At 46.8% G+C, this 24,023-nt stretch overlaps 1 protein-coding gene across 2 annotated transcripts in view; it reads right to left on the bottom strand.

The window, feature by feature from the left end:
* The window catches only part of ARFGEF1 (ADP ribosylation factor guanine nucleotide exchange factor 1), a 4,299,619-nt gene that overhangs the window by 3,705,183 nt on the left and 570,413 nt on the right, over nucleotides 1–24,023 (bottom strand). The window lies entirely within an intron of this gene.

The raw sequence follows: 24,023 nt of genomic DNA, 5'->3' as shown, positions 1-24,023 counted from the left end.
AGATACGGATGCGTGTGTTGATATGTGTAGTGGTTTCTTTATGCTTAATAGTGAGTGTGGATGGTGTGCATTTGGGAGGTCTCTGTTCTTTTGGTAGGCTTTTAGTAAGTACCTCCACGTATGTAGGTTTGTGTGTCATGACCTTATTTTGTGTGACAGGTGAGGTTTGCATGAGAAGTGAAGCATGTGTGCTGACAACCTGTTTCTTGTCTAGTTTGTTTTTATGTGAGAGAACTGACTCCAGTTCCACAGTGTATTTGCATCTCTCCACACAAGAGTGTAAGTTTGCTTTAGGTGTAAATGACTGTTACATTGCCTCAAGATGCCCATATCAATCAAGATGGCAGGAGAAATGATGGGAAACTGACCGTCCATTGTGGCAAGATTTTTCTGAATGTGGTACTTGGGAAGGAAGTGGGCTAGCTGGACTTCGTCACAACTTGGTTACAAACAGCAAAAATTAAGCAGCAGTTCAATTAAATACAATTAAGGTGCAGTGCTGGCTTAAAATATACTTATTTTTTCCACTTGGTAATAAAATATTGATTACAACTGAATTGCTAATGGTGGGCAGTTTCAGAATACTCAGCCCTAGTGGGACTCTAATAAGATTTTCTACTTTGTTAAAAAAAAAAAAAAAATCCCATTGTAATATCTTCAATTTTATCAGACGAGAGTTATTATATTAGCTTATCAGCATCTAACACAATGCGCAGTAATTCTTTCTTGAAACTTCAGTACTGTTCTTGATACGTTCAAAAGGATTCTGGGGAACTCCACACATGTCAACAAACATTGTGACTTCTTTGAAATGAACATTCATACTATTACAGCTTGTAATAATTTACCTTTTTCCTCTACAGACCCTCTTGTGCAGTAGATTGTTGACTCATGGGCTCATTAACTAAATTATTAGCTGTACCAGATTCACAGAATAAAACAATGGAACCTGAGGTGGAAGGTATATGCATATCCATTGTAGACGGCTCATCTAGCACCTGGAACATTCCTCCACATGGAGCCCCTCAACAACATCACTAAGGAGCAAAAAAAAAAAAGTCTGCTATCTGATGGCTGGTCCTGTGGCTCTTCCTGCCTACCACCCCTGCCCCTCCACAACTGTAGTGTTATTACAAAAGGTCTGTGATCATGTACCTGGTGCTCCTGAAATGCAGGAGCCAATCAGGTCCTGTTTCTGTACCCTGACCCTCCTGCCTCAAATGGAAATCTTAAAAACTTTCAGTCTAATCTGTACAATCGACTTGCTAGAAATGTAGGAAGCGGTTTGCTACAGTTTATACCATGCACTAAGTGCTAGAGTGCTCAGGTTTTAGTAAAAAAAATCTTTTTTATTCCCTTAAACTGTAGTAAACTTGCTACATTTGTAACAAACAGTTAACACAGTTTAGACCACACAGGGACTGCTCAGGTCTGACAGCAAATGCAATACTAGTATTTAAAAGCTGGTATTCACCAAAGAACGATCAGAATCAGATAGCAAATTGCAGACCCTAGCACTCTGCATCTGGGGCAAAGAGTCAGATCATGGTTAAATGGGGCTTTGAGCAAGGTAATGCATCAGCCCACCCCCTGCACCTTCCAGTGTCCCATCACTTGGCCATCTCTCCCCAATTACAATAAACACTGTTCAAATCTGACAGTGTGCATACTCTTTTCTTCTTTATTTTTACAATGATTATAAAGATTTGATTTAAAACCTGTATTTCAAATTTTGTAGCTCAAACAACAATAACTATTTGCTAAACAAAACAATCTCACATTGAGGACAGACTTAGCATGTGGAACAGCAAACTTCTCTTCACTTGAAACTCGCATTCACTGAAAATGCATCTGGTCAATGGCAGATTATATGTACATTTATATTGATAGATATCCTCCAAACCCAAAAATTATAGCTATATTGTGGACTGCATCCTTCTTGGGTATCTGTGTCAAAAAATAAATAAATAAAAATTGATCAAAGTCGCATTTCAAATTTGCTTCACACAAACACAAAGTACTGAAAGCATTCTAACTTAATTCACACATGCGCACAAACACACACACACACACACACACACACACACACACACACACACACACACACACACACACACACAAGTTCCTGCAAAGTCAAATTAAAGACAGTTTAAAAATGACCAGATGAAAACAGTACATCATATTTTCATCAACAGAGTGCCCCCACCAGCTGTTATAGCCACTTTGACTGTGTATTCCCCTTACTGTTATGCAAAATTAAAATTAAATACACTTTTTTGGCAGCTTTGGATGAAATACATGAAACTGCATAACAATCACTAGCATCATACCATAAGATCCAGCCATGTGCAGTACAGTTTAAAAAAAAAAAGTATTTATGAGAGCATAACAAATATTAACCACCTTACAACACGCCAAGTCAATATGCACAACTTCTGCAGAAGTAAAGGTCATCTAAATAATTACACATTAAAGAGAACCATTACTAATGATGAAGCTGCTGGTGGCAAGCAACTTTATATTTCACTGATTCATCTACAAAATCAACATTTGATGTTATTGAAGAATACATTGTGGACAGTACATTTGAAAACTGGTGTGTTGATGACATTGCTGTAATATTCCTGAACTAGATCAGCTTGGGCAATAGCTAATGTCTGACAAAAGTACAGTTTTGTACCTACCATAAATGTAGATGTTCGAGGATCCATATTGCTGCAGTCATAACCTTTGGGTAGTCCGCTGTCCTCGGTCGGCCCGAATACCAAAGTGTTAGGCTGGCGTCGGTCATGGTCGCTCAGATCTGACATCAGTACGCAGTGGTACTAAAGCGCATGACCGACGCCATATCCTCAGTCTTTCTTGCCGCATGGTCCGAAGCAGAAGCAGCGTTTGCAAGTGCCGTTTGGCGTCCTGAAATTTTCGTATTCTGAGTTTCAGACCGAAGACCAAGTTGGGCTAAGTACCCCGTTGGGGAATATTTTTGTCTTTTCTTGCCTCAGTTAAATCCGGATGTTAGAAAAAGTTAATAATTGTATTTCTTGTGGGAAACAGATACCTCATAGGGACTACCACTCTCTCTGTATTCCTTGCTTGGGGCCTGAGCACGACGCAGTTGGGTGTCGCTTTTGCGCTAGATTTAATAAGCGCACCATTAAACGCAGATTAGATTGTGCTAGACTTGTTTTCGGTAAGTGGTGTAACTACAACATGCCGTCGGATCCTCCGACGCCCGCTACCGCTAAGAAGCGAAAAGATAAATCGTTAAAGTCTAAGCAGGATGAGTCGTCCGTTGCGGACGCCGGTTCAATGGAAACTACGGTTGAATCTGTGGATCCAGCCGAGGTTTCAGCTGAATCACAGGGGGAACCTTTAATCTTACAGGAATTGGCCTCTCAGGAGTTTTACACACTGTGTTTCAGAACACAGCTCAAATTCCCAATTACTCCAAAGCACTTCCTGGTTAAGTGACTTGCACAATATCACACAGTAGATAAATAAAGGTGGAAAGATTAAAACCCTTCACCCTTTCCACAGGAAGCAGCTCGCTAACAAGTTGGAACTTTAGTGCCCTGCGCTAACTTCCACACTAAAGGTTCTTTTACAGTCTAATCTTGTAGAAAAGACTGTATCACAATAATATGCAACAATGACTACATAACAAATGCTAAAGATCAGATGGTTTAGATCAGCATGCAGACTATATGATCTGACAAATGTCAAACCCTTTGCAGTTGTAGGAAGCTGTAAAAAAGGTACTGCAAAATATATTAATAAAACACAACACGTTTGACTACAGAAATGCATCATGCTTCCACTATATTTCACAATCCAGGCATATTAATGAATTATTTTTCAAGTGCAATTAATAAATCAAAGCAGTTAAAGACAATATAAATGCTGCAACAGCAGAGTCATACAAAAATCAGAAATATTACTACATATAACATTCTAATTTTTGCGGGGAGGGGGCTAACACTTGAAGAATGCTTGCATCTTATTTTTGACCTCACTATGTCTTCTCTGTCATCAAGAATATCTATCCCATCTGACATCAGTCAGTACATGTTTGACCTATATGAATAAGAAGTTATGTACTCACCATAACGTTCCATCTGAGTAGGTATCTTCATTTATCTGCAACCTTTGGGATATGGATCCGATCTCGGATCCGAGCCGGCAACTTCTATCACAGCATAGATCCGAGCTCCTAGCTCCTCCCTTTACCCATAATCCCCTACCAACCCTGACCGACCTCAGATCAAGTTTGCCCCATAGCACAGCTAATACTGTGTCCCAGAGGGAACTAATCTAAAGAATCCCAAGTAGGATCATCTTGGTCAGGGGGAAGGAGGGGGGGATGGTTGCAGACAAATGAAGATACCTATCAGATGGAACGTTATGGTGAGTATAACTTAATCTGAAGTAGGAACTTCATTTGTCAGCAACCTTTGGGACAGAGTCCCCAGCTACCTAAATCTTGGGTGGCCTTCATGGAAAAATATTCTGGAGCACTGCAGAGCCAAAAGACGCCCTACCTCGGGAGACAATATCTACTTTGTAGTGGCTGATAAAGGTATGAGATGAAGCCCAAGTGGCTGTGGAACAAATGTCATCCAGAGAAACCCTAGCCTTGAAAGCAGCCCGATGTAGCAGCGCCCTAGTAGAATGAGCTCGGACTCCCTGAGGTGCAGGCCTTCCCGAGCTCTGATATGCTAGAGAATACAACTAGATATCCATCGGGAGAGGTAACTTTAGAAACCGACTTGCGAAGTTGTTTTTGGCAAAGGAGACAAACAACTGTTCGGATTGCCTATGACCAGTAGTTCGATGAATATAAAAACGTAGTTGTCTGTGCACGTCTAAAGAGTGCAGCTTATACTCTCCTTTGTTTTGATAGTTGGGGAAGAATACTGGAAGATTAATAGATTGATTAATGTTAGCTTTCAAAGATACCTTAGGTAGAAAAGACGGATTGATCCTGAGGTGAACTCTGTCTGGGTGGAAGACCAAATACGGTGGTTTGACACAGAGAGCCTGGAGTTCCGAGACCCTCTTGGCTGAAGTTATGGCTACCAAAAAGGCCGTTTTCCAAGAGAGGTATTTAAGATCAACAGTGGCTGCTGGCTCGGAAGGGGGGCTAGTCAAGGCCTGTAAAACTAGGGATAAATCCCACGGAGGTACCACCTCTCTGACCGGGGGCCTGAGGAGGAAGGTACCCTTAAGGAAGGTCTTACACAGTTTGGAAGTAATAAGCGGGCCTGACTCCTGCCCTACATGATAGTGTGAAATTGCTACAAGTTACACCTTGACCGTGGAAGAACTAGCCCCCTGGTGAAAGAGAGAAGTTAGAAAATCTAGAACCGATGCTACCGGCGCCGTAAAGGGATCTAAATGACGGTGCTCTGCCCAAATGGAAAAACGTTTCCATTTACTCCGATAGACCCTTCTGGTGGAAGGCTTATGAGCTGCTACTAGAATGGCTTTGACTGGTGATGAGATTCCGGGAGTCCTTATCAGGAGTGGAACTGGAGCAACCAAGCCGTCAGCTTTAGGTTGGCCAGGTTTCCCTTTTCCAAAATTTTTATTGGGGAAAACATTCAAAACTTGTTGAGGAAGCTGACCCCCAGGGTCTAAAACAGAATATGCCAGGCTGTCAGATGCAGGGACTGTACCCTGACATTGAGGAAATGATTGCTTGCCTGGGACAAAAGGTGTGGAATTAGTGGCAAAGGCCAAGGAGGCTCCTGTACTAAACTCCTCAGCAGAGGATACCAGTGCTGACGTGGCCAATCTGGAGCTATTAGAATCATGCAAGGCTTGTCCTGTCTGACCTTCAAGAGCACCTTTGGAAGGAGAGGCAGAGGAGGAAAAGCATAGACGTGAAGGTTGTTCCAACTGAAAGATAGAGCATCCACTTTCCAAGCTTTTGGGTGAAACATCTTTGTGCAAAATTTTGGCAGTTGGAAATTTAGTGGAGAAGCGAACAGATCTATGTCTGGAGTTCCCCAAGCCACTGTCAACTGTTGGAATACATGAGGATCCAATTTCCACTCGTGGGGATCCACCATCTGTCTGCTCAAAACATCTGCTAAGGAGTTCTGTGCTCCTGGCAGAAACCTTGCTTGAAGAGTGATGTGTAAACTCAGAGCAGTCTCCCACAAAATCATAGCTTGTCTGCAAAGAGGGTACGAATGGGTTCCCCCCTGCTTGTTGATGTACCACATGACTGTTGTGTTGTCTGTTTGAATCAACACCTGTCCCGGTTGAAGTAGATCCTTGAAAGCCATCAGTGCAAATTGGACTGCTAACATCTCCTTCATGTTGATATGCAAATGCCGTAGTCTGGGAGGCCACGTGTCTTGAATCCATTTCCCATTGAAGTGTGCTCCCCAAGCCATGTCTGAGGCATCTGTCGTTAAGATCTGACTCGCCTCTGGTCGGGTCACAGAGTCTCCCTTGTTTAGGTGACATTCCTGAGCCCACCACAAAAATTCCTTTTGGATGCAAGGTATTATCTGAATGACAGTGTCCAAATCGTGGCAGTGTTGAGTCCATACGCTTTTGAGATACCATTGTAGCTTCCTCATATGCAGTTTGGCATTGGGAAGTACCAGAATACAAGATGCCATGAACCCCAAGGCTTGAAGGACTGTCCTTGCAGTCAGCCTGGACAGCAGGGATAATTGCTGGAAGTATAGGGGAAGATTTCTTTGTTTGTCCGGGGTCATAAAAGCCATCTGAGAGGCTGTATTCAGTCTCACACCCAAAAAGCACATGTCCTGAGAGGGTACTAGACTGGACTTTGTTTCGTTCACAGAATACCCTAGGCACCTTAAAACTGCCATTACATACTGTAGATGCTGAAGTAACTTGACTTTGTCTTGAGCAAGAATCAGGCAATCGTCCAGATAAGGATAAATTTGTATTCCTCTTAGTCTTAAGAAGGCTATCACAGGAGCCAGGACCTTGTGAACACCCTGGGTAGTAGATAAGCCAAAGGGCAATGCAGAGAACTGATAATGAAAAGTACCAGCCCGAAAACGCAGGAACCTCCTGCAGCTGGGCCTGATAGGAATGTGAAGATAAGCCTCTTTGAGATCCAGAGTTACCATCCAGTGATCTTTGCCTAGCAGAGGCAGAAGTTGCTGCAAAGTTAACATCTTGAACTTTGGAATGTCTAGGTATGTATTGAGAATGGACAAATCCAGAATCGGCCTCCAAGTGTTTCCTTTCTTTGGCACAAAGAACAGGCGAGAATAAAATCCTAGGCCTACTTCTGACAGAGGTACCACCTGGATAGCCCCCATTTGTAAAAGTAAAGAAATCTGTTTGTGAGCCTCCAGCCTTTGCTGAGGAGGTACGTCCGGCATGCCTTTGAAAGGAGGCAAGGTGTGAAAATAAAACTTGTAGCCTCGATTTATAATGTCCAACACCCATTTGTCCTGGGTGACCAAAAGCCAATTTTGCTTGAAAAGTGCCAACTTTCCTCCTAGAGGAGCCGCCAGACAGGAGGAATCTGGCAGCTGGAGATACAGGTCATTGGGTCTGTTTACGAAAAGGCTGACCCCTGCCCTCACCAGAAGATGGTGCAGGAGAACTCCACGTCCTAGGTCGGAAAGAACCCTGAGCACGAGCTCTGCCCCTACCACATCTAGATCTGCCCTCAGACTGAAAATCAGAAGAAGGATAAGCCCATCCTTTTGCAGGCCAATTTCTGCTAAACTTAGGGGGCTGCACTTGTAAAAATTCCTTAACCGTCTGCATGGACTTAGCTTTGTCTTCCATTTTCTTCAAAACTGACTCCACAGGAGAACCAAAAAGAACTTCAGATTGAAGGGGAGCATCCAAAATTTGAGCTTTAACATGCTCTGACAAATTTTGATCCTTAAGCCAGGCGTGCCTACGAATAACTGAACCAGTGGCAGCCACCCTGGAAGAAGCCTGAAGAGCATCAAAGCCACACTGCAAGGAATGCTTACCTACCTGATCAGAGGCATGAACTAAGTCCTGCAATTCCTTACACTCTATACCCTCAGCTAAAGAATCTACGTTAGATTTCAACTGACTTAACAGAAAATTCTGATACTTCAGCATATGAAACTGGCAATTTAAAGCCCTCATAGCTAGCGTGGAGGAGGTATACACTTTTTTACCCCACCTATCCAAAGCTCTAGAATCTTTATCCAGAGGTACTGGATTCTTAACTACAGAAGCCCTGACACCCTTAGGTCCCTGACTAATAGTTTCCGGGTCAGCTCTAGGACTCTTATACAAATATTTATGAGCCTCTGGAAACCTGTCTGGCTTGACAGGGGCAGGAGGTAAAGAATCAGGATTAAGGGAAGCTTCAGAAAAAACATCCTGAACAACATCCAAAACAGGGGAATAGCCAAGGGCCTATGTTGTGGTAAAACAAAATTCCCTAAGCCTCTTACGAGAATCTGAAAAATCCTGACCTTCCCACTTAAAATGCTCCCTCATGGAGTGCAGGGTTTCAGAAAAGGAAAAATCCTCTGGAGGAGAAGCAGAAGGACAGGAATCCTCTGCATCCGAATCAGAATAGGGAGGAAAATCCTGAATGTCCTCAGCTGAAGACTCAGAGTAATCTGAGGAATGCTCCAATCCCTCCACCTCTGTCTCCACCCTAGGCCTCTTATCTGGAGGGGGCATAGAACCTCTGATTAAAGTAATCAAATCCTCTGCCATTTTCAGCATATGTTTTTTAGGAACAGAGCCCGAAGAACTAGGGCTGATGCCTGTGCCAGAAAGACCAGGTCTAGCTTTAGAAGGGGCTTTAGTGACAGAAGGAGAAGGCCTAACAACCTTATGTAAAGAAGGAACTACAGAAACTTGAGAGGCCCCCTCGGCCTGACCTAACTCCTGAGAGGCCAATTCCTGTAAGATTAAAGGTTCCCCCTGTGATTCAGCTGAAACCTCGGCTGGATCCACAGATTCAACCGTAGTTTCCATTGAACCGGCGTCCGCAACGGACGACTCATCCTGCTTAGACTTTAACGATTTATCTTTTCGCTTCTTAGCGGTAGTGGGCATCGGAGGATCCGACGGCATGTTGTAGTTACACCGCTTACCGAAAACAAGTCTAGCACAATCTAATCTGCGTTTAATGTTGCGCTTATTAAATCTAGCGCAAAAGCGACACCCGACTATGTCGTGCTCAGGCCCCAAGCAAGGAATACAGAGAGAGTGGTAGTCCCTATGAGGTATCTGTTTCCCACAAGAAATACAATTATTAACTTTTTCTGACATCCGGATTTAACTGAGGCAAGAAAAGACAAAAATATTCCCCAACGGTACTTAGCCCAACTTGGTCTTCGGTCTGAAACTCAGAATACGAAAATTTCAGGACGCCGAACGGCACTTGCAAACGCTGCTTCTGCTTCGGACCATGCGGCAAGAAAGACTGAGGATATGGCGTCAGTCATGCGCTTTAGTACCACTGCGTACTGACGTCAGATCTGAGCGACCATGACCGACGCCAGCCTAACACTTTGGTATTCGGGCCGACCGAGGACAGCGGACTACCCACAGGTTATGACTGCAGCAATGTGAGACGAAGAACATCAATGAACAGATTCACAGTTACTAGGCATGGAGTCCTGGAGACCATTCGGAACACAGCTCAAATTCCCAATTACTCCAAAGCACTTCCTGGTTAAGTGACTTGCACAATATCACACAGTAGATAAATAAAGGTGGAAAGATTAAAACCCTTCACCCTTTCCACAGGAAGCAGCTCGCTAACAAGTTGGAACTTTAGTGCTCTGCGCTAACTTCCACACTAAAGGTTCTTTTACAGTCTAATCTTGTAGAAAAGACTGTATCACAATAATATGCAACAATGACTACATAACAAATGCTAAAGATCAGATGGTTTAGATCAGCATGCAGACTATATGATCTGACAAATGTCAAACCCTTTGCAGTTGTAGGAAGCTGTAAAAAAGGTACTGCAAAAATATATTAATAAAACACAACACGTTTTGACTACAGAAATGCATCATGCTTCCACTATATTTCACAATCCAGGCATATTAATGAATTATTTTTCAAGTGCAATTAATAAATCAAAGCAGTTAAAGACAATATAAATGCTGCAACAGCAGAGTCATACAAAAATCAGAAATATTACTACATATAACATTCTAATTTTTGTGGGGAGGGGGCTAACACTTGAAGAATGCTTGCATCTTATTTTTGACCTCACTATGTCTTCTCTGTCATCAAGAATATCTATCCCATCTGACATCAGTCAGTACATGTTTGACCTATATGAATAAGAAGTTATGTACTCACCATAACGTTCCATCTGAGTAGGTATCTTCATTTATCTGCAACCTTTGGGATATGGATCCGATCTCGGATCCGAGCCGGCAACTTCTATCACAGCATAGATCCGAGCTCCTAGCTCCTCCCTTTACCCATAATCCCCTACCAACCCTGACCGACCTCAGATCAAGTTTGCCCCATAGCACAGCTAATACTGTGTCCCAGAGGGAACTAATCTAAAGAACCCCAAGTAGGATCATCTTGGTCAGGGGGAAGGAGGGGGGGATGGTTGCAGACAAATGAAGATACCTACTCAGATGGAACGTTATGGTGAGTACATAACTTCTTAATCTGAAGTAGGAACTTCATTTGTCAGCAACCTTTGGGACAGAGTCCCCAGCTACCTAAATCTTGGGTGGCCTTCATGGAAAAATATTCCGGAGCACTGCAGAGCCAAAAGACGCCCTACCTCGGGAGACAATATCTACTTTGTAGTGGCTGATAAAGGTATGAGATGAAGCCCAAGTGGCTGTGGAACAAATGTCATCCATAGAAACCCTAGCCTTGAAAGCAGCCGATGTAGCAACGGCCCTAGTAGAATGAGCTCAGACTCCCTGAGGTGCAGGCCTTCCTGAGCTCTGATATGCTAAGAGAATACAACTAGATATCCATCGGGAGAGGGTAACTTTAGAAACCGACTTGCCGAAGTTGTTTTTGGCAAAGGAGACAAACAACTGTTCGGATTGCCTATGACCAGTAGTTCGATGAATATAAAAACGTAGTTGTCTGTGCACGTCTAAAGAGTGCAGCTTATACTCTCCTTTGTTTTGATAGTTGGGGAAGAATACTGGAAGATTAATAGATTGATTAATGTTAGCTTCCAAAGATACCTTAGGTAGAAAAGACGGATTGATCCTGAGGTGAACTCTGTCTGGGTGGAAGACCAAATATGGTGGTTTGACACAGAGAGCCTGGCGTTCCGAGACCCTCTTGGCTGAAGTTATGGCTACCAAAAAGGCCGTTTTCCAAGAGAGGTATTTAAGATCAACAGTGGCTGCCGGCTCGGAAGGGGGGCTAGTCAAGGCCTGTAAAACTAGGGATAAATCCCACGGAGGTACCACCTCTCTGACCGGGGGCCTGAGGAGGAAGGTACCCTTAAGGAAGGTCTTACACAGTTTGGAAGTAATAAGCGGGCCTGACTCCTGCCCTACATGATAGTGTGAAATTGCTGCAAGTTGCACCTTGACCGTGGAAGAACTAGCCCCCTGGTGAAAGAGAGAATTTAGAAAATCTAGAACCGACGCTACCGGCGCCGTAAAGGGATCTAAATGACGGTGTTTTGCCCAAATGGAAAAACGTTTCCATTTACTCCGATAGACCCTTCTGGTGGAAGGCTTATGAGCTGCTACTAGAATGGCTTTGACTGGTGATGAGATTCCGGGAGTCCTTATCAGGAGTGGAACTGGAGCAACCAAGCCGTCAGCTTTAGGTTGGCCAGGTCCAGAGTCGGGAGACCCAGGGGGTGTGAAATGAGATCCGGGAGGGGATCCAGAATCCAGGGCGGATGAATCAGGTGAGTCCATAGGTAACGGAACCACGTCTGACGAGGCCAGAATGGGGCAATGAGGATCATCTTGCTCCCCAACTGACTGGCTTTCTGCAATAGTTTCAACATCAGGGGCAGAGGCGGGTAAGCATAAAGTAGACTGGGAGGCCAAGCATGAACTAGAGAGTCTCTCGGGGACTCCCCGGAGGATCAGAGCAATGTCGTTGCATTTGGTATTTGTGGGAGAGGCAAAAAGATCGCAACAAGGTCGCCCCCATCGGGCAAATACTTGCTCTGCCACTAGAGGATTGAGAGACCACTCGTAAGGAGTCAGGATAGTACGACTGAGCCTGTCCGCTAAAATGTTGGACCGTCCCAGAATGTGCGTTGCGATGAGAAAGCAGTTGGTGGATATTGCCCATTCCCACACTCTCATGGCCTCGCGGCAGAGAGGGTAAGACCTGGTTCCCCCCTGTTTGTTGATGTACCAGACGACTGACATGTTGTCCGTCTGTACAATCGCAATCCCCACCGGAAGAGGGTTGTGAAGTGCTTGCAACATCAAAAGCACCGCCCTCATCTCCAGGACGTTGATATGCAATGAGGTCTCTATGTCATTCCACGTGCCTTGGACTGTTCTGCCCAAATAGTGCCTCCACCACCCCAGGCGAGAAACGTCCGTGGTCACTGTGGCGACTGGCGGAGGCAGTGAGAAGGGGCGTCCCGTGTGGAGACTGGAGGACTGGAGCCACCACAAGAGCAACCTTTTGCAAACCCTGCTTAAGGGAATGGGATGAGACAGGGGATTGTGATATAGGGACCAATGTACCCGGAGGGTCCACTGTATGACCCTCATATTCAGCCGGGCCAATGGGCAGCAGCGGAATTGCTGCCGCCATGGACCCTAGAGCCCTCAGGACCAATTCCGCCAAAGGAGCTTGAAGTTGAAGGATGGCCTGCACGTGCAACCTCAGGTTCTGAAGCCAATCTGGAGTCAAGAAAGCAAGCATCAGTCTGGAGACCAACCTCGCCCCTATGAAATCCAATACTTGTGTAGGAGCCAGGGAGGATTTGGCCATGCTGATGGTCAACCCTAAGAGTGGAGCCAGATTGAGGAAATAATGCATGAGCAAAGAAGATGCCTTGTTGGGGCGGTAAGGAGCCAGTCGTCCAGGTACGGAAAGACCTGAATTCCCTGGAGTCTCAGGTGGGTCGCTATCGCTGCCAAGGCCTTGGTGAACACCCTGGGGGCTGAGGTGAGACCGAAGGGAAGGGCCCTGAACTGGAAATGGCTGGCTCCCAGTCAGAAGCGGAGAAACCTCCTGGAGTGTCTGTCTACGAGAATATAATAGTACGCATCCTTGAGGTCTATTGAGCACATCCAGTTGTTCTCCCGCAGTAGTGGGAGAATAGACTGCAGTGTGACCATCCGGAACTTTACTTTTGGTACTGCCAGGTTCAAGAGAGAGAGGTCCAGGATGGGCCTCGCGTCCTCCGTCTTTTTTGGCACCAGAAAGAACCTGGAGTAAAACCCAGATCCGAGCTGATCTGGGGGGACAGGCTGCATGGCTCTTTTTTGTAAGAGCTGCTGAATTTCTGTAGCAGCCGCCTCCCTCTGATTGGGTGGTACATCGGGGAGGCTTCTGATTCTGGGGGTTACAAGAAAGGGAATTTGGTAGCCTCTGGATATAACACAAAGCACCCAGCGATCCGTTGTTATGGACTCCCACACTGTTAGGTGCCTCGAAAAACGTCCCCCGACTGCCTCCAGAGTGGAGCAGCCGGGTAACCCCTCAGGGGTTCTGTGTGAGCCTCTCAAAGAAGGGTTCTCTGGACCCAAAATTCCTGGGACCCCCTCTGCCTCTAGGGCGGCGTCCTCCCTGTCCTCCTCTGCCACGAGAGGACTGGTTGTCCAGAGCAGACTGGGATTGATGCGATTTCTGGAACCACATCTTCTTCTGACCCTTTTGGTTCTTGGCAAAGGACCTCTGGGGAGCAGAGAAGCGGACTCCGACGGCAGACAACGTCTTCCCATCTTTCTCGTGCTGGACAAGGGTGTCGCAAACGGTTTTGCCAAGCAATGCAGAACCATCAAAAGGGGCATTCGCAAATGATGCCTTAAAGGGTTCCGAGAAGTCACAATGTCGGAGCCAGGCTTGCCTCCTCATGACCAGCCCGACTCCGCCTGCTCTAGTGGCTCCCTCAGTGGCGTGAGACAAAAGCCGCATAGAGGTGTTGGAAATAGAACGTAGGGTGGACATTCGGGAGGAGTACAGTTGCTTGTCCCCTTCCGACATGGACCCTGGGGGGGAAGCAGCGTATTCTTTAATTAGATCCCGCTGCATCCTAATGACGTGTGCCATATAGTTCAGGGCTCTCATGGAGAAGGTCACTGAACTGAAGGCCCGCTTCCCAAGGCGGTCCATCGCACGAGACTCCTTGCTCGGCGGATGAACCATGGGGCTCTCCTGATCCAACTGTCTCTTGGTGGCTGCCGCCACCAACATGGCATCCACAGGGGGACCTCTGCTCCAATGGGTTCTCTCTGACGGGGGGCTCAAGATTTTGTCCGGGCGCTTGGGAACAGGCTCTACAGTGTCCGGCTCCCTCCAAGCCCTAATGGCTATAAGATCCACCAAGGGGTCGGGGGGAGGGGACAACCAAGAGGTAGATGGCCCTGCCTTGAACGCCTCTAGGAATATGGACTCGTCGGAGGAAGCCTTGGGGGCAGACCACCCCCCCGATTCTGAGCATTTCCATGATGTCTCCAAAGGAGACATCTTGGGGAGCCTTTCCCCCTTCATCCAAGTCCGTATCTTCAGTGAGGGACTCAGGGGAGTCCACGTGCCTCCTTTTGCACTTCGACTTGCGAGGAACCTCCTCAGGGGGGCTGTCCGAGGAGTCCTCACCAGCAATATCCTGTTCCAATGGAACACCTAGAGGCGCTGAAGCAGGCTGCCCCAAAGGCCGGGTGAGGGGAGCCAGGACCAGCTGAGAGGAAGTGCAGGGGGGAGCTGAAGCCAGGACCGGAGGCCTGGATGCACTCAACAGTACCCTCTCCACCACCGCGAAAGCCGAGGGGGAGCCGCTCTCTGACGGATCCGAGATCCGACTCCCACTCGATCCGAGGCGGGGATTGGACCCAGAGCCGAGACTATCAGATCCGAAGGACCCGCGCGTTCCGACCGGGAAGGGGCCGAAAGCACACAGAGTCCCTCGGATCCGAAGCTCGGCCCACGGCTCCGATAGGTCGGATCAGACAAACTCGAGGGAATCGTCGGAGCCGAAGTGCCTAGCACTGTCGGCTCTGACCCACTCCTGGATCCAACGTGGCTCGGCACCGACAGCTCCGAACCCAGAAGGCGGATAGGAGAAGGAGCGATAGGAGCAAAAAAAGGGGTCGAGCTCCCCCCCGGACTGACATCTGTGCCTGGATGAACCTCCTCATCATCCGGTCAATGTCCACATCCGACATACTGAAGGTGGACCTCGAGGAGGCCACTGAGGCAGGCTTGGAGTGCCGCCTCAATGACCTCGACGGGGACCGGGGTCACCTCCTCCTTGGGTCCTGGTGAGAAGCAAGGGGATCAGATCCGAGGAGGAGGTGAACCAGAAACCCTGGAGGAAGAAGCCTGTTTGGCAGGCGGGGCCCAAGGAGGAGTCTTCGGCCCGCCGCTTAAGGTACTTCTCCCTCCACTTCTCTTTCCTGGCCTCCCTCACCTCCGAAGCCACAGTGGGAGGTTGAGTCCCGGTCGGAGGGAGGGGGGCAGGAGTGGCCGCTACCGAGGACTGGGTAGCGGTCACAGAAGTACCGGAGGCCGGAGCCGGGTCTAGGGGCAAAAGGCCCGTCAGAACCAGCTTCGACCTCCGATCCTTAAGTGTCCTGGGGTTGAATGCAGCGCAAATCACGCAACCCGAGGAGAGGTGTTCAACCCCAAGGCACCTAACGCACCGAGTTGGCCATCAGCCGGTGAAAGCTTGTGACCACACTTGGTGCATTTCGAAAAAATGGCTTTAGGGGCCTCCATCACTGAAAGGAAATACACTCACTAGGCCCCTACACACTACACACACACACACACACACACTGCGACCAGCGAGGGCAGGGAGGAAAAATAAAAATTAAGCTAATTTAAGCTAAAAAGAGAGAAATTAGCGTTAAGGGAAACCTAAACACACACACAGACACTCGCTCAAAAGGAATACAAGAAAAAGGTGAAAAACTTCTTTTCTCACAGAATCTGACCAAGAGCTCTGGAATCTAGCTGTTGCTTGAAGAGTGGCAAACTAGATCTGAGGTTAGTCTGGGTTGGTAGGGGATTATGGGTAAAGGGAGGAGCTACGAGCTCGGATCTATGCTGTGATAGAAGTTGCCGGCTCGGATCCGAGATCGGATCCGTATCCCAAAGGTTGCTGACAAATGAAGTTCCTACTTCAGATGAATGGTTAACAATGCTCTGTTGATGCAGCATACACACCTCAAGAGTCAACAGTGTCACATCATGGGCAAATGGGGCCCTATACAAGGTAATGAATCAGGCCCCTGCCAGGCAAATATGTCATTACTTGTCTGACTCTCCTGAATTATCATAAAAAGAAGTTATGTATTCACCATAATGTTCCGTCTGAGTTGTTGCTCATCATTTGTCTTCAACCTGTGGGTTTCCGGATCCTACTCGGCCGCATATCCAGCATCTTGATCCTAGCTCTAAGCTCCTGTCTTACCCATAATGCCCCTGTCTCCTTCCTCCCTTCAGATCGAGTTTGCTTTCCAACCTAGCATTGCTCCCGACCCAAACACCTTGCCCCATTCCAAAAGTCTTCATAAGCAAGCAGGGGAGAGAAAGAGGCACCTTGGTGATAACCACATCCTCTACTCGTCAGACCACAGCACAGTTTATGCAAGGCAGGGGGAAGGAGGGAGGGATTGTTGAAGACAAACGAAGAGCAACAACTCAGATAGAATGTTACAGTGAGTGCATAACTTCTTTATCTGAAGTTGTTGTCTTCATTTGGTCTTCAACCTGTGGGACAGAGTTCCGCAGCTAATAAACACCTGGGAGGCCCTCATGGAAGAATATTCCAGAGCATGGCAGAGCCAAAGGATGCCTTGTTCCTGGATATGATAGCCAATTTATAATGCGAGATGAAGCCCAAGTAGCTGCACAGCAGATATTATCTAATGAGACTTTTGGACCAAAAGGCTGCTGAAGTAGCCATAGATCTGGTGGAATGTGCCTTCATATGACCTGGTGGGGATAAACCCCTAGCAGAATACACCAGAATAATATACTGGGAAATCCAACGGGCAATGGTGACCTTAAATACTGATTTCCCTAAAAAGGGTTTAGAATAAGAAATGAAGAGCTTATAAGACTTACGAAATGCTTTAGTCCTGTGCAGGTAAAAATACAACTGTCTGTGCATGTCCAACAAGTGCAATTTGTATTCTCCCTTGTTTTGAAAATTTGGGGAAAAAAAACAGGAAATTGATTATCTGATTAATATTGGACTCCGAAGCTTCCTTAGGAAGAAAGGATGGATTATTATGCAAGGATACCCTATCCTTATAAAAATCCTATAAGGGGGGCTTGACTGACAAAGCTTGAAGCTCCGAAACCCTCCTGGCAGACGTGACAACAACCAAGAAAGCTTTCATCCAGGACAAAAATTGAAGCTCCACAGAAGCTGCAGGCTCAAAAGGGGGTGAAACTAAAGCCTGTAGAACTAACATAAGATCCCATGGCAGTGTTGGGTCCTTCACTGGAGGCTGAAGAAGGAAAGTGCCTTTTAGGAAGGCCTTGCAAAGCTTCAAAGATGCAAGGAAGCCATATCGTCATCCACATGAAAATTAGAAATCGCTGCAAGTTGGACCTTGACCGTAGAATAGCTGGCACCTTGCCGAAAGATCCCTGCTAAAAACTCCAAAACCGAGGAAGCCAGGGCAGTGAAGGGATCTAGGGCATGCTGCGAAGCCCAGACTGAAAAACGTTTCCATTTGCTGGAGTATACCTTCCTGGTGGAAGACTTACGAGCCGCCGTCAGGATCCTTTTGACAGATGAAGATAATCCTGGAATCCTGACTATCAGAGAAATTTCAGCAGCCAAGAGGTGAGCTTCAGACTGTCTAGTTCTGGATGGGGAATCCCTGAAAGAAGAGAAATGAGATCTGTAACTGGATCCAATGCCTATGTTGGAGCCACCAGATGAAACCACAGAGAGGGAAACCATACTTGGCAAGGCCAGAATGGGGCAATGAGGACAACTAGGCTCCCCAGCCTGCAAGCTTTCTGAAGGAATTTTGGTATTAAGGGAAGAGGAGGATAAGCATACAGAAGACCTGGGGGCCAAGCATGAATTAGAGTGTCTCTGAGGGCTTCCCCCAGACGGGGGATCAGAGTGAAAAAAACACTGCATTTCGCATTGGAAGGAGAGGTGAAGAGATCACAGCAAGGCTGACTCCACTTGAGAAAGATCTGTTTCTCTAGTGAAGGATTCAGAGACCACTAGTAGGGCATCAGAATAGACCTGCTGAGCCTGTCCGCTAGAATGTTTGACCTCCCAGAAAGTGCACTGCTGCCAGAAAATGGCCGGTGGAGATGGCCCACTCCCACATTGCTTCGCAACATAGAGGATAAGACCTGGTTCCCCCCTGCTTGTTGATGTACCAGACCACAGACATACAGTTCATCTGGATAGCAATTGTTCCTGGGGAAAGATGGGCATGGAGAGCATGCAATGCTAGAAGCACCACCCTCATCTCCAGTATGTTGATATGCAATCTGGTCTTGTAGGGGAACCATGTGCCTTGGACTATCCTTCCCGAGCAGTGCCCTCCCCACCCTAGTAGGGAGGCGTCTGTAGTCACCGTAGCCAAGGGGAAAGGAGAAAGAAAGGAGAAACCCCAAACAAGGTCTGGGGAATGAAACCACCACAGAAGAGAGTCCCTGCACACCTGAGAGACTTGAACAGGGTGAGACAATAGGAGATCTAACATGGACCATTGTACCGTGAGAGTCCACTGAAGAGCCTGCATATGATAAACACACCACAGGCAAGAGATTGATTGTGGCTGCCATGGACCTCAATGTCCTTAATACCATTTATGCTGTCGGTGACTGTGCTTGAAGAATGCAAAGGGCATGTAGCTTTAGAGACTGTATCCTCTCGAGGTAAGAAAGACTTTGGTTTGAATTGTGTCCAGTCAAGCCCCGATGAAATCTAACACTTGAACCAGGACCAGTGACGACTTGCTGAGATTGATGATAATGCCCAACTGCTGGGCTAGGAGAAGAAAGGAATCCCTTGCTTGACAGAGCTGATGCCTGGAAGGAGCAGTGAGGAGTCAATCATCCAGGTAGGGGAAGAACTGAATGCCCTGGAGACTCAGGTGAGCCACTACTACTGCAATCACTTTGGTGAACACCCTGGGGGCTGTGATGAGACCAAAGGGGAGCACTCTGAACTAGTAATGATTGGCTCCCAGCTGGAAGTGGAGAAACGTCTGAGAGCACCTGTCCATTCTGATGTGGTAGTATGCAGCCTGGAGGTCGACTGAGCACATCCAATCATTCTCTTGCAGGAAGGGCAGAATAGATAGAAGGGTGACCATCTGGAATTTTATCTTGGCCACTGACAAGTTCAAGATGGACAGATCCAGAATGAGTCTTAGGTCCCCTGTCTCCTTTGGCACCAAAAAGAACCTGGAATAAATGCTTAATCCCGACTGGTCTGGGAGTGACTGGTTAGATGACTCGCTTTTCTAGCAGCTTTGCAATTTCCAGTGCTACATCCTTCCTGTGTGTGGCTGAAACATCTGGGAGGTGTCTGGGTGGTGGACGTGACTCGAGGAAGGGGACTGAATAGCCTCTGGATATAATTCGCAACACCTCACGATCTTCCGTGATGGACTCCCATGCCGTTAGGTGTAGCAAGTCCCGAATGTCTCCAGAGACGAGCAGTCGGGCAATCCTTCAGGGTCCTGTAAGGGTCTCTCCGAGAAAGGCTTTCGAGACCCATGATTCCTCAGATCCCCTCTGCATCTAGGGTGGAGTCTATCATATCCCCCTCTTCCCCTGGGGGAAGGCAAATCTTGAGTGTCCTGGGAATAACTCTGAGATTTTCAGAACCACATCTTCTTGGTCCCTCGCTGATTCCTAGAGAAGGTTCGTTGAGGGGCCAAAAAGTGGATCCTGACAGCAGAGTCTTTCTGTCCTTCTCAATCTGCACTAAGGTGTCACGGACCGACTTCCCAAAAAGGGAGGAACCGCTGTATGGGGCATTCGTAAAGGACACCTTAAAGAGTTCTGAAAAAGCACAGAGCCAGAGCCAGGCATGGTGCCTGATGGCAATGCCAGTACCGGCAGCTTTTAGCAGCGTCTTCTGTTGCATGGGAGAGGAGATGCATAGAGGTTTTAGCGACAGATGTCAGGGTGGCCATACGAGAGGAGAACACTTTCTTGTCCTCTGCCAACATGAACCCTGGGGTAGACTGAGCGACCTCCTTAACCAGGTCTCGCTGCAGCCTAATCACATGTGCCAGATAATTCAGCACCCTAACAAAAAAGGTCACTGAAGTGTACACCCACTTTCCAAAATGGTCCATAGTCCTGGGCTCTCGGTCAGGAGGGTGGACTGTAGAACTCTCCTGAGCGAGCACCTTCTTAGTGGCAGCTGCCACCACTACGGCATCAACTGAGGATCCCTTATTCCAATGGGTCCTGTCTGAAGGGGGACCCAGAACTTTGTCTGGGCATTTGGGGATGGGCTCCACCATGTCCGTTTCCTTCCACGTCCAAGATTTAATCAGATCCACCAAAGGATCCGTGGGAGGGGACACCCAGTCCTGCACCAAATGCCTCCAGGAACACCGATTCATCTGGGAAAGGTTTGTGGGCAGACCCCCCTCCCCCCACGCTGGCATAAACTTTACATGATGTCTCTAAAGGAGACATCCTCAGGGGGTGATCGGGGGGAACTTTCCCCTTCCTCCAAATTGGTGTTTTCCATGATTCACTCTGGTGGGGAATCCAACTGCCTCCTTCTGCACATTTGTTTGCGAGGAACCTCCTCAGTGGGTGTCTCTGGGGAGGACTCGCCAACGTCTCACTGCTTCCAAGAGTGGGCGGCCTGGGGCATATAGGTGGACAGGCTGTCCTTGAGATAGAAGAATGATCAGACCCACACCAGAACCAGAGGGAGCCAGGGCGGACTCCAAGGACGAGATGGTCAAGGGTCTCAAAGGGGTCGAGAGTACCTTCTCAACCATGTCGAAAGCTGAAGAGGAATGGGCCTCCTGAAAAGGAACAATGGCCGGAGCCGTAAACCACTGACCCGACGAGGGAGTCGGAACCGAACCTTCAAGTGCTGCGATACCAAGGGGAAGTCTCTGCTCCAAAAGGCTGGGAGCAGACACCATCTCCTCGGATCTGGCACTGAGGCTACAGCTCCAAGATTCGGATGGATCCAAGCTAGTCGGATCCAACATGCTCAAGGCCATGGCAGGTGTCGATGTACAAGGTACCATCGGAGCCGTCCCCTCGATGCCAAGTGTCCTTGGATCCAAGGACTCCAAAACTGGAAGTCGGATTGGAGAAGGAAATACAGGGGTAAACGCAGATTGCATGCCCCCACTCTGGAGGGAGAGGGGGCAGGCATGACTCTCAAATGAATCTGAGTGCGGATAAACTTCCTATCCATCTCCAGTTCGTAAAGACTGTGGGTGGAACAAGATGAGGAGGCCACCAACACCAGCCTGGAGTGGCGGTGAGGGGAAACCTGCACTGGCGACTGGGTCCAAAGCTCCTCCAGCTCCAGAGAAAACCCAGGGGAACAGAGCAGGGGGACTCCGACCTCAGAGCCGAACTAACTTTTGTTGGTGGGCCCGCCAAACCAGAGCGATCTGGGGATCGCTTCTTGGCCATGCCTTTTGTCTTGGCTGGCTGGGTCTCCATCCCTGGGCCTCTTGGGGGGAGGTTGAGTCCCAGAGGCAGGGGCAGAGGTAGAAACCGGGGCAGAAGAGGCCTGTGCCCCAGTGGAAAGAGAGGGAAGAAGGCTCTTCAAAATGAACTCATTCCTCCTATCCATCAGTGCCCGGGGATTAAACCCAGCACCGATGGAACAGGAGGTATGTAAATGGGCTGCCCCAAGACATACAATGCACAGAGTGTGGCCATCAGCTGGGGAGAGCTAGTGACCACACTCTGTGCATTTTTGGAAGCCTGGTTTAGGTGTATCAGACATACTCCTAACCTAAGGCCTAACATGCTCACTCATACAGGAATCACACACACAAGAAAGAGAAGGTTTTTTTTTTTTTTACCGGCACAGAGAGCACGAGGGGAGGTAGAAAGGATAGAGAAGTGGATAATATGAGAAAAAGGGGAAAATAAACAGTTATACAGACACTTATCCAAACTTTATAAGCAGAGAGCACCGATCATGATGCGGACAACAGCATGGCAAACGAGATCTGAAGGGAGGAAGAAGACAGGGGCATTATGGGTAGGGGAGGAGCTTAGAGCTCATATCAAGATGATGGATACATGGCTGAGTCAGATCCATGCTGGATCTGGGAACCCACAGGTTGAAGACCAAATGAAGACAACAACTTCAGACATATTGTTTAAACTTCAGTGTGCATACTATTTTCTTCTTTAATTTTACAATCACAGAGATGTGAATTTTATAGTAAATTTTGCAGAAAAAAAACAATGACAGCCATTTCCTAAAGAAAATAAAACCCACTGTAACTGGAAACTGTTTTAATATGAGAAATAGTAAACTTTTCTTTCCTTGAAAGTTATATTTAGTGAAATGCATTTGGCAACCAATTAAACTACAAGAGACATGTTGAGATTCATACTCGTATAGAACATACTGAAGAACTAATTACCGTCTCTGTAAAGGGTGCAGGAATTAAAAAGACAATGTGTAACATATATGCTAACAGCCTGGGACAGCCTATTGGACACAAGTGCACCTTTTCATGAGCAGCCCAGGAGTACTGTCTGGTAAAATAATTCATTAGTCATATAAAAGACAAATGAAGGCTGAAGGAATTAAACCATGCACTACAGGAAGCAGCTCTTCTAACAACTGATAAGCCTTACTCATCTGCACTAAGTACAAGACAAACTGTTGTTGCCGAAACACACTGCATTTCATACCTGTGTGCCTGCAAAAAACAAACTAAATAAAAAATGTTTTCATAATTAAAATATTAACATTACAGTAACACACTTCATGCTGTCAAATTTATTTACAGATAAATCATAAGTGCAATGTCAACATGCAATGCAACAAGAAAAGCAGGGATCACATTCAAAGAACACTGCTGATATGATGATAGCCTGTTAATCCATGAGAAACAAAAATAAATGGAAGGATGTCTGGTAGTTGGTGTACAGGATTAAGATTCTTGATCCTTATGGATAAGGTACATGGTTTATTTCTGAGTAATTCATTTAATTAAAAAAATGGCTCTAACTGGGACACACACACACACACACTTCCTACAATCTCCCATTCAGTAGGCTGGACAGCATGAAACACTTACTTGATATTCAGCGTTCACATGCTGGCTTCTCATCAAAATCTCCCACTCACTTGCCTTAATTGTGTGCAGACATATGTGCTGCTGATAATCTGCACTTGTGAACATCTCTCTGTTCCAAGCTTGGCAGATGTCACCGCTCTGTGTTTGGGACCACTGCCCCCTTTACCTCTCCCTAGCTACTCTACTGTTGCTAATTAGCAATCATTATTATTACTGTATCTTCACTTTTTGCCTATGACATGTAACCATTAACTCAAAAAAGGCAATAAAAAGTGTACAAGTGACTATACACTTCAAAAATGCACATTAGTTCAGCAAAACCAGACTGACTGTTTAAACTGACCAAATGAATAAAGAAACACTTTCTTTCACACATAGTATTCCCATAGTCTGACTGTGATAATAAGTAATACTTGCCACAAAAAATGTATTTAGCATTGTTTCACATAACCAGTAGCCATTACAAAGTATTTCAACTTGCTTCATATTAATCACATTAGTCCCGAAAAGTCATAATAATAATCAAATGACAGCAGGGTAAGCAAATTTAATTTACATACATTCCCCAGCTTTTCCCTGCAATTGCAGCAAGAGATGCCTAACTGCAAAAAAGTCCTTAGTAATGTAGCT

Source organism: Protopterus annectens, chromosome 3.part1 (assembly GCF_019279795.1).
Source record: "Protopterus annectens isolate FY-2018-M chromosome 3.part1, PAN1.0, whole genome shotgun sequence".
Taxonomy (NCBI): domain Eukaryota; kingdom Metazoa; phylum Chordata; order Ceratodontiformes; family Protopteridae; genus Protopterus; species Protopterus annectens.
Note: the sequence above shows the minus strand (reverse complement) of the source record. Positions and strands in the feature narration are given on the sequence as shown.